Below are 9,603 nucleotides of genomic sequence, written 5' to 3' on the forward strand. Positions count from 1 at the left end.
CGATGCTGACTGCAGCGATCGTTTCCCTGCGTTCACTGCGAGATTCAACAACTACAAGTACCTGGAGGGTTTTAAGCCAATTGGTATTACCAAGTACGACGGCAAGCAGGCCCCCCAACAATGGCTCCGCTGCTACTCCACCGCCATTGAGGTGGCTGGCGGCTCCAACACTACCAAAGTCGTCTACTTTCCGATGGCTTTGGAGCCTGCACCGTTGACTTGGCTGGAAAGCCTCCCCAACGGCTCCATCGACTCCTGGGAAGGCCTCAAGAAAGTCTTCATCAACAACTTCCAGGGGGCGATATCCCGAGCAGGAACCCGGCACGACCTCGCCCAGTGCAAGCAAGAGCGCAATGAACTCCTCCGATCCTACACCCGCCGTTTCTTCGACGTGCGGGCCACCATCGCCAACATCTCGGAAGAAGACATTATCAACTGCTTCTACAACGGCCTCACTGACCCAGGTATATATCGTGATTTTGGGCGTAACAAGCCGAAGACGGTTGCAGGTCTACGCGACATGATGCACGACTGGTCTGAACAAGAAGAAAAGATGCGCGAGAGGTTTCCAAGACGTACCGACCTCAACCAGAAGCACAACAACGACAACCGGGCTGACAAAGGCCAGCGGGACTTTTTAGGTTCTTCCCAAAAACGCAAGCCAGACGATCTCGTCGCGGCTGTGGAACGTCCTTCGCGGGGCAAGAAGTCGACCATGCAGGAGCAGTTTGAGAAACTCCTGCAGAAGAAGTGCCCGTGGTGTGTCAACTCCAAACACGCAGCGATCGACTGTTTTCAGCTCAAGCGCACCTTTGGCTCTCTTGGGAACGGCAAGAAGAACAAGTCGACGGGCAAAGAGCCCGAAGACGAGGAACAGGAAGACAAATCTGAGACGCCCAAGTTCCAGGATGCCTCCAAGACTGTCAATGTCATCTTTGGCGGTGACGAAGATTTTTGCTCCAAGCAGGAATAGAAGTTGCTGCTACGGGAGATTCTATCAGTTGAACCGGCGGTACCACGACCACTCCGATGGTCGGAGGTCCCCATATCATTTTCCCGTGATGATCAATGGACCAGCTTTTCTGAGCCTGGGAAGTTCCCACTGGTGCTGGATCCCGTGGTCGCAGAAGTCAAGCTTACTCGGGTTCTTATCGATGGTGGGAGCGGACTCAATCTTATCTTCGCCAGTACGCTGAAGAAAATGGGTCTGGACCTTACCAACAAGCTCGCTCCGAGCAAAGCTCCTTTTTACGGTATTGTTCCTGGCAATGCCGCGCATCCGCTTGGAACGGTCGTTCTCCCAGTCACTTTCGGGACGAGGGAGAACTACCGTACCGAATTCATCAAGTTCGAGGTGGCCAACTTCGAATCTTCCTACCACGCCATACTGGGGAGGCCGGTGCTCGCCAAGTTCATGGCGGTGCCGCATTATGTCTACTTGCTTCTCAAGATGCCAGGACGCAACGGTGCGCTCACGCTCCGAGGCGACTTGAAGAAGTCCTACGATTGCAATCAAGAGGCCATCCAGTATGCATCGACTTCCCGCGTGCCAGATGCTTCCGCTGAAGTACTCGCGGCCGCACAGCAACTCTCTCAAGCCGAGCTGGACATCCCGACGAAGAAGGCGAGCCAATCGGGCGTCAAGTCGACGGGCGAGATGGCTCTCAAGACGATCCAGCTCCAAGAAGGCGACTCATCCAAGACAGCCATCATCGGCGCGGGCTTGGGTGACAAATAGGAACTCGCGCTCGTCAGTTTCCTGCAGGCTAACCGAGACATATTCGCATGGAAGCCATCAGATATGCCAGGGGTGCCCAAGGAGCTGATCGAGCATAGTCTTAATGTGTACCCACAGGCTGTACCAAAGAAGCAACGACTTCGTCGTTTTGCCCCTGATAAACGGGAGGCTATCAAACGGGAAATAGCCAAACTCCTCGCGGCTAGATTCATTAAAGAAGTAATCCACCCAGAGTGGGTAGCTAACCCCGTCCTTGTATTAAAAAAGAACAAAGAATGGAGAATGTGTGTCGATTATACCGATCTCAACAAGCATTGCCCAAAGGATCACTTTGGGCTCCCTCGCATCGATCAGGTAGTCGACTCGACCGCAGGATGTGTACTGTTATGTTTCCTTGATTGTTACTCAGGCTACCACCAGATCGCTCTCAAGGAAGAAGACCAGATCAAGACCGCGTTCATCACCCCGTTTGGGACTTATGCCTACAAGACGATGTCCTTCGGGTTGAAGAACGCTGGCGCCACCTATCAGCGGGCAATTCAGATGTGCTTTGCTGATCAGTTACACCGAAACGTGGAGGCCTACGTGCACGACGTGGTCGTGAAAACCCGAAGTCCCGAGGGCCTCATCACGGATCTGGAGGAAACTTTTGCCAGCCTAAGGAAGTACCGATGGAAGCTTAATCCGACCAAGTGCGTTTTCGGTGTTCCGTCAGGCAAATTGCTCGGGTTCATAGTTAGTAACCGGGGCATCGAGGCGAACCCTGAAAAGATTACCGCCATCACTGATATGGAGGCACCTGCCACAATCAAAGATGTACAGAAACTTACAGGGTGCATGGCAGCTCTCAACAGATTCATCTCTGAGGAAGGCGATGCTTTTGGCGTGCAACGGCCCGTGTACTTTGTCAATGAAGTGCTCTCGGAATCTAAGGTGCGCTACCCGGCGGTCCAAAAGCTTCTCTATGGCATATTGATTACCTCAAGGAAATTACGCCACTACTTTGAAGAGTACCAGATCACCGTGATCACAGACTACCCGTTGGCGGATATCCTACACAACCAAGATGCCACGGGTCGTATTTCAAAATGGGCAGTGGAACTGGGGGCTTTGTCGATCGACTTCAAGCCACGCACTGCAATCAAGTCCCAAGCTCTAGTCGACTTCATGGCAGAGTGGAGGGAAAATCAAGTTCCAAATCCAGTTGACAAGCCTGAGCATTGGACCATGTACTTCGATGGTTCTCTCAAGCTCGATGGCGGCGGCGCTGGAGTTTTATTCATTTTCCCAAGAGGTGAACAACTCAAGTACGTCCTCCAAATTCTCTGGGAGGTATCCAACAATGAAGCCGAGTATGAAGCCTTGCTTCACGGGCTCCGTTTGGCGATATCACTAGGGATCAAGCGACTACTTGTATATGGCGATTCACTCTTGGTCGTTCAGCAAGTCAACAAGGAGTGGGACTGCAACAAGGAGACCATGGAAGCCTATGTACAAGAAGTACGCAAGCTAGAAAACAAATTTTCTGGCCTAGAAGTTCATCATGTGCTGCGGGAACACAATGTCGCTGCCGATGCCTTATCTAAGCTGGGATCCACCCGAGCACAAGTCCCAGCAGGGGTATTCGTTCAGGAGCTGACGCACCCGTCCATCAGCCCTTCACTGTCGGTTTCCACCGCCACTAGCTCCGTACAGCCAGAACGGGAGGTTCTGCTGGTCGGTGAGGACTGGAGAGGACCTTTCATCGACTTCATCCGAGATCTCGTCTTACCGGCAGGGATGGACCCCAAAAGCACTGCTACCGCCCGCCTCATGCGACGGAGCAAGGGGTTTGTCCTAGTCGAAGACAAACTTTATCGGCGCGGCGCACGATCCGGAGTACTCATGAAGTGCGTCACAACAGAAGACAGTCTGGACATATTAAGGGAGATACACGAGGGCGTGTGTGGTAACCATGCCGCGTCAAAGTCACTGGTCGGCAAAGCATACAGAGCCGGTTTCTGGTGGCCTACCGCCGTGTCCGACGCCGAAGATCTGGTGCGACGATGTCAGAACTGCCAGTTCTTCGGTAAGCAAACTCATGTCTCGGCCCACACCCTCATCACTATACCGCCCTCCTGGCCTTTCGCTTGCTGGAGCCTCGACATGATTGGGCCCTTCACAACGGCGCCAGAAGGTTTTACTCATGTTCTGGTGGCTATCGATAAGTTCACCAAGTGGATCGAGTTCAAGCCGATCGCGAAGCTTACTCCAGACAGGGTGGTCGACTTCATCTCCGACATCTTACATCGTTTCGGCTTCCCCAACACTATTATCACTGACTTGGGTTCAAATTTCACGGCCAACCAATTCTGGGAATTCTTTAAAAACTCATCCATCGAGGTCAAATATGTTTCGGTGGCTCACCCAAGGGCAAATGGGCAAGTCGAGAGGGCGAATGGTTTGATCATTGACGGCCTCAAGAAGAGACTTTACGATGCCAACAGCAAAAAGGGCGGGAAGTGGATTCACGAGTTGCCACACGTAGTCTGGGGGCTGAGGACTCAACCTTCAGAAGCCACAGGGCAGACCCCGTTCTTTCTTGTCTACGGCTCCAAGGCGATTCTCCCAGCAGATATCATGTGGAAATCCCCAAGGGTTGAGATGTATAAAGAAGGCGAGGCGGACGAAGCACGACAGCTGGAGTTGGACTCTGTCGAAGAGGCTCGTTGCTCTGCTCTCATTCAGTCAGCCCGTTACCTACAGGGAATCCGGCGATATCATGATCCAACATTAGGGAAAGGTCGTTTAGCATTGGCGACCTTGTCCTTCGTCGCGTTCAGGACGAGTCGGGTTTGCACAAGCTTAACTCGAGATGGGAAGGACCGTTCATCGTCAAGAGGGTTACAAGACCGGGATCTTATCAACTTCGGCACCCCGATGGTCAGGATGTACCCAACTCATGGAACATCCAGCACCTGCGACGGTTCTACCCCTAAGCAGACTCGTGTCCAATTTCTGTATGCGTTAATGGCAAGTTTTACTTTTCTGGGTCGATTTGGCGGCTTTGTGCCACACAACCCGAAATGTAAATTCTTGAATATAACGGTGGTGGCTTTTGGCCACGCTCAAATTTTATATAAAATCGACTACTTGCCAGTGGCACATGGGTCGTCGCGATGCTAATCGTGTTCTTTCAAACTTGTTAGGCCCGTCTGGCTCGGGTTCTATCTAACTCGTTTGGCTACTCCTGCGGTGGTTACACCTCAGGGTAGTTTTCGACTGTTTGCCACGAGCATCCTAGTCGTCGCGCCACAGACTGCGCGTTCCGGGCCCGAGTGGATCCTTTTTGGCGGGATCTTATCTAGCTCACCCGATGAGCTCTCGTGAAGGGCTAAATCGACTACTCTCTGAGTCGCTGCACTCAGAGGTAGCACGCCTATGCTCCAAAGCAGATGGGGCTCTTAGTCTGCACATAAGGCTACAAAGGAACAAAGGTGGTTTCTTATATTACAAAAGTCTTAAGCACTAACGGTTCAATCCTGGACCATGTTTCCAACAATTTTTTCAGCTACAGGCCGGACCTCTAGCAAATACTCGCGGAAGCTTTCATCAGTACAATCAGGAGCTGCACCCTCCGCGAGTACTTCTAGCCGAGCCTTTGGCCAGAAGGACTTTACAAGGCCTAGGGCATGGCCCACGTAAGATGTGGCAGCCTCGGTGACAAAGTTGAGGATCTTTTGTGGCGCCCCGCGAAGTCAATCAAGTAGTGGTGGCCCATCTTCAGCACCGTCTTCCCACGGATCCACCATCTCTACGAGTTCTTGAGCTGCCACCTTCAAATCATTAAGTTCCTTCTGGCGCTGCTCTTTCTCCTCGCCCAAAGTCTTGATCTGCTGGAGGCAGTCGACGAGTTGCTTCTTCGTGTCGGTCATCACCTTCCGCAGACCCTAAACTTCATCTGCGCGGTGATATAGCATGTTCTTCAAATCAGTAAGCAATCCCTCTTTATAATTTAAGAGTTGTTTAATTTCTGCGATGATAAGCAGGTTTCAGATCATGAAGTTATCGACTACGGGTATGAATTCGAGAATTGAATTCAATATACCTTGATGGGTTTTCCGCTGCTCCTTGAGTCGGCCTTGGAGCTCGATGATATTCTGCTCGAAGCCGGCTCGCTCCTGCATCAGCTCGTCGATACGCCTGGTGGACTCTTCCAGCTTCGTTGAAGTTTTTTGATTCATGTCCTACATGTTCCTGGGCGTTAGAGAAAATCGACTTAAGCATTCAGTTACCAGCGGTTTAGACAAGATTTACCAGAGCAAATGAGTCGATCGCCTTGATCATTTGGCGCAGGCGGCTCAGATCGTCCCCTGGGAGGTGCATCTCTTGGAGTATATCGGTGTTCTCCCCTCCAGGGGTTGGCAACGCGGTTGCCTCGCAAGAAGCACCCGCACCCTCCAAGGCTAACGGCTGCGGGGTCTCTGCAAATGACAAGTGTTAATATAGCAATGATTGTGGCAGAAGGCAGTGGGATCAGTTACCTGCACCGTCGACGGGCACGGCAGTGGCGGCCTCGAGTTGCTCATTGCCGGGGGCTTCGGGTTCCGTGTGCTGGGGCTCGGGTAGTGGCGAGTCAAGCATGATTACATCTGCCCTCCCTGTTGGCTCCAGCGCGTCGGGTTGCCCAGGAGAAGGCTCGGGGGCTGGTGGAGCCAACTCGAGTTCTGGCGTCACCGCAGCTGTTGATCATCTTAAGACAACAGCACAACATTTTTACTGTGATTTTTACACATGGTTAAGGGCAAGGTCCAAGGCATCACTTACATCTGGGATCGGATCATTGTCGGCTTCCTCCACACCAGCTTCAGCGGCTTCTTTATCACGGTACTCGTGGCTGGAGGAGTTGGTGTACAGGACGAGGGGGCTGGCAGCTCTCGCACGGTGATGTCCGTGACACCTATTGCCGGTGGCGGTGCTGTTTCAGTCGAGGGCGTGAGCTGCCCCGACATTGTGCCTGCCACGGTGATTGTCACATCGTCTGCGACAGAAGGTGACGGGTCGGCCTTATCGACCTCTATGGGTCTGGCTTCTGGTGCATCTTTTCTGTTGGGGGGCACTTCGGCTACCCTCTGGCGCTGGGAGCTGGGCAAGGAAGACGAAGGACTGCAAGACAGAGTTGTCATCGGTATTCAGCAAAACAACTCGACACTTTATAGTTTGACAGATACTTACCCGGCGAGGTCAGTGGTGCTGGCTTTGCGTTTCCGCATCTCCCGGCACCGCCGGGGAACTAGAGGTGCGTCGTCAGACCATTCCACGGATGATCCGGAGGAGTCGTCGGCTTGCACCCTCTCCCCAGTTGCCTGGCTGCCCGCGGCTGATTCGCTGCCAACAATTTGTTCCTTCTGTGCTTTGGCGGCGGCGCTGGGCGGCGTATGGTAAGGCCAGGGCAGATCGGGTTGTGGTGGGTAACTCCGATACAAAGCTGATGAATCCTATGTTAAGACAATCGGTTAGTATTAACTCTTCAGATTGAGGGAAGAAGTCGAGAAGTCAAACACTTACTGCTGGTGGTCGATTCTGGGCTGTAAATCCCCCTGGAACATACGGGACGGCATCCACATCTAGCAGAATTCGCCTGACGCGAACAAGTGCAGCATCGTCCCCAAGCTCTTCTGCGCACATACGGGATGGGTCTTCAGTACCCAGGTACTCGAATCCTAAGGTATGGCGCTGCTGAATGGGTTGCGACAGCGGGCCACCATCGCCAACATCTCGGAAGAAGACATTATCGACTGCTTCTACAACGGCCTCACTGACCCAGGTATATATCATGATTTTGGGCGTAACAGGCCGAAGACGGTTGCAGGTCTACGCGACATGATGCACGACTGGTCTGAACAAGAAGAAAAGATGCACGAGAGGTTTCCAAGACGTACCGACCTCAACCAGAAGCGCAACAACGACAACCGGGCTGACAAAGGCCAGCGGGACTTTTCGGGTTCTTCCCGAAAACGCAAGCCAGACGATCTCGTCGCGGCTGTGGAACATCCTTCACGGGGCAAGAAGTCGACCACGCAGGAGCAGTTTGAGAAACTCCTGCAGAAGAAGTGCCCGTGGTGCGTCAACTCCAAACACGCAGCGATCGACTGTTTTCAGCTCAAGCGCACCTTTGGCTCTCCTGGGAACGGCAAGAAGAACAAGTTGACGGGCAAAGAGCCCGAAGACGAGGAACAGGAAGACAAATCTGAGACGCCCAAGTTCCAGGATGCCTCCAAGACCGTCAATGTCATCTTTGGCGGTGAGGAAGATTTTTGCTCCAAGCGGGAACAGAAGTTGCTGCTACGGGAGATTCTATCAGTTGAACCGGCGGTACCACGACCACTCCGATGGTCGGAGGTCCCCATATCGTTTTCCGGTGATGATCAATGGACCAGCTTTTTCGAGCCTAGGAAGTTCCCACTGGTGCTGGATCCCGTGGTCGCAGAAGTCAAGCTTACTCGGGTTCTTATCGATGGTGGGAGCGGACTCAATCTTATCTTCGCCAGTACGCTGAAGAAAATGGGTCTGGACCTTACCAACAAGCTCGCTCCGAGCAAAGCTCCTTTTTACGGTATTGTTCCTGGCAATGCCGCGCATCCGCTTGGAACGGTCGTTCTCCCAGTCACTTTCGGGACGAGGGAGAACTACCGTACCGAATTCATCAAGTTCGAGGTGGCCAACTTCGAATCTTCCTACCACGCCATACTGGGGAGGCCGGCGCTCGCCAAGTTCATGGCGGTGCCGCATTATGTCTACTTGCTTCTCAAGATGCCAGGACGCAACGGTGTGCTCACGCTCCGAGGCGACTTGAAGAAGTCCTACGATTGCAACCAAGAGGCCATCCAGTATGCATCGACTTCCCGCGTGCCAGATGCTTCCGCTGAAGTACTCGCGGCCGCACAGCAACTCTCTCAAGCCGAGCTGGAATCCCGACGAAGAAGGCGAGCCAATCGGGCGTCAAGTCGACGGGCGAGATGACTCTCAAGACGATCCAGCTCCAAGAAGGCGACTCATCCAAGACAGCCATCATCGGCGCGGGCTTGGGTGACAAATAGGAACTCGCGCTCGTCAGCTTCCTGCGGGCTAACTGAGACATATTCGCATGGAAGCCATCGGATATGCCAGGGGTGCCCAAGGAGCTGATCGAGCATAGTCTTAATGTGTACCCACAGGCTGTACCAAAGAAGCAACGACTTCGTCGTTTTGCCCCTGATAAACGGGAGGCTATCAAACGGGAAATAGCCAAACTCCTCACGGCTGGATTCGTTAAAGAAGTAATCCACCCAGAGTGGGTAGCTAACCCCGTCCTTGTATTAAAAAAGAACAAAGAATGGAGAATGTGTGTTGATTATACCGTTCTCAACAAGCATTGCCCAAAGGATCACTTTGGGATCCCTCGCATCGATCAGGTAGTTGACTCAACCGCAGGATGTGTACTGTTATGTTTCCTTGATTGTTACTCAGGCTACCACCAGATCGCTCTCAAGGAAGAAGACCAGATCAAGACTGCGTTCATCACCCCGTTTAGGACTTATGCCTACAAGACGATGTCCTTCGGGTTGAAGAACGCTGGCGCCACCTATCAGCGGGCAATTCAGATGTGCTTTGCTGATCAGTTACACCGGAACGTGGAGGCCTACGTGGACGACGTTATCGTGAGAACCCGAAGTCCCGAGGGCCTCATCACGGATTTGGAGGAAACTTTTGCCAGCCTAAGGAAGTACCGATGGAAGCTTAATCTGACAAAGTGCGTTTTCCGTGTTCCGTCAGGCAAATTGCTCGGGTTCATAGTTAGTAATCGGGGCATCGAGGCCAATCCTAAAAAGATTACCGCCATCACT

This window comes from Panicum hallii, chromosome 3, assembly GCF_002211085.1.
Source record: "Panicum hallii strain FIL2 chromosome 3, PHallii_v3.1, whole genome shotgun sequence".
NCBI classification, from domain to species: Eukaryota; Viridiplantae; Streptophyta; class Magnoliopsida; order Poales; family Poaceae; genus Panicum; species Panicum hallii.